We start from the raw sequence: 1,496 nt of genomic DNA, 5'->3' as shown, positions 1-1,496 counted from the left end.
AGGCGAGTGCGTGGCACGCGAGAGCAACTGAGCTCCCAAAATAAAAACCACTTGGAAATTTTTGAGGGAGTTATTTTTGGGCCCGAGCCGCGTGGCGAACAACTGTGAGTCAAAGCGTTTACAGTTTTAGCAGGTCGAAGCAAGGTTCAGGTCGCCCTCAGGAACACCAGCACCGGAGGAGGAAAAAAAAAAGTAGAGAAGGGTTGGGGGCGGAGGTATGTTGAGTGTAAACATGACCTCGAAAGTACACCAGCTTGCCTTCCGTAAGTGAGCGAAACTCATGGCGGAAAAAGAAATCGCGAAATTACCGCTCCTCACGAATAAAAGGTACATGCTCACAGTTTGTGCTGATATTTCGCAAATTCGTCCTGAACATGGTCGTGTAGGTTGCAGCTAAAACTGGGGGCTCTCGCAATGTGTGTCCATTGTGCAAAAATGAAGAAAATCGTACCAAATTTGCATGGCGTACTTCAATACATTTATTGGCATAAAAACTGTCGCAATGTTGAATAATCTTCAACGATTGGAGCTTGCCTGAATGCTTGCCTGAATGCTTGCCCAATAACAAGAGAGTCGATTATAGTGACACCGATACCTGTGTCAGTACATCAATGGCTGAACCGGCTCAATTCGTGGTAACGAGAATAACGAATGCTTGTATCATGTCCTCAAGTTTCTGAGCTCTTAGTGATGTGCAAGAATCGGTAAAAAAATACTCATTTCACGTACGACAGGACGATATTTGTGGTTTCAGCATGTTGATGATTTATTACAAAACGTCATCCATGTAATACGCTACGAGAGTTTGCGTCTCTCTGCGCAGGGGAGAGAGTAAAGTTTGGAGAAATTACGTCTCTCCAGTCACAAAGCAGCAATGTGTGCCTCAACGTTGAAATGGTACATCCTTATTTGGGAGAGGGACCAATGAAGCCGCTCTACGGGCGATAGGGGAGAGAGGAAAACTGTGGAGATACGTGGACCAGTGTTGCCAAGTTGGAGGAGTTCCCCCAGATCTAGAGGGCTAGTGGCGCCGTCTGGGGGGAAGAGATTTGGAGACTGGAGGGAAATCTGAAGGTCTCGTTTTCGTTTACAAAATGTATGAACCAGCGCCCAAAAGCGTACGCCTCAGGAACGGTCCTAGTTGTGTTGACTTTGCTCTTTCTCTTCTGGTCCTACCATGGTCCACCGTCGAAGTAGAGAGGCTGTTTAGCGCAATGAAGATATATATATAGATATATATGTTTGTAAGTTAAACGTCGACATGCCAGTATTGGACAGCGGTTTTGGCCTTCTTGGGCCTCATCAGCAGTACGCAGGCAGGCAACATTTGAGCGGATGGCGTCAGAAGGTCACGAAACATGTGATTCTTCCCGTCAGGGTAAGTCACGACTGAAAGCCCAGTGCAAAGCCAGTGAAGTATGTTATAGGATAGAAAAATAGCCGGACCTCTTTGGCTGCACGTATAGCATATGTTTGTAAGTCAAACGTCGCCATGC

The sequence above is a fragment of the Ornithodoros turicata genome, chromosome 2 (assembly GCF_037126465.1).
Source record: "Ornithodoros turicata isolate Travis chromosome 2, ASM3712646v1, whole genome shotgun sequence".
Taxonomy (NCBI): domain Eukaryota; kingdom Metazoa; phylum Arthropoda; class Arachnida; order Ixodida; family Argasidae; genus Ornithodoros; species Ornithodoros turicata.
Note: the sequence above shows the minus strand (reverse complement) of the source record.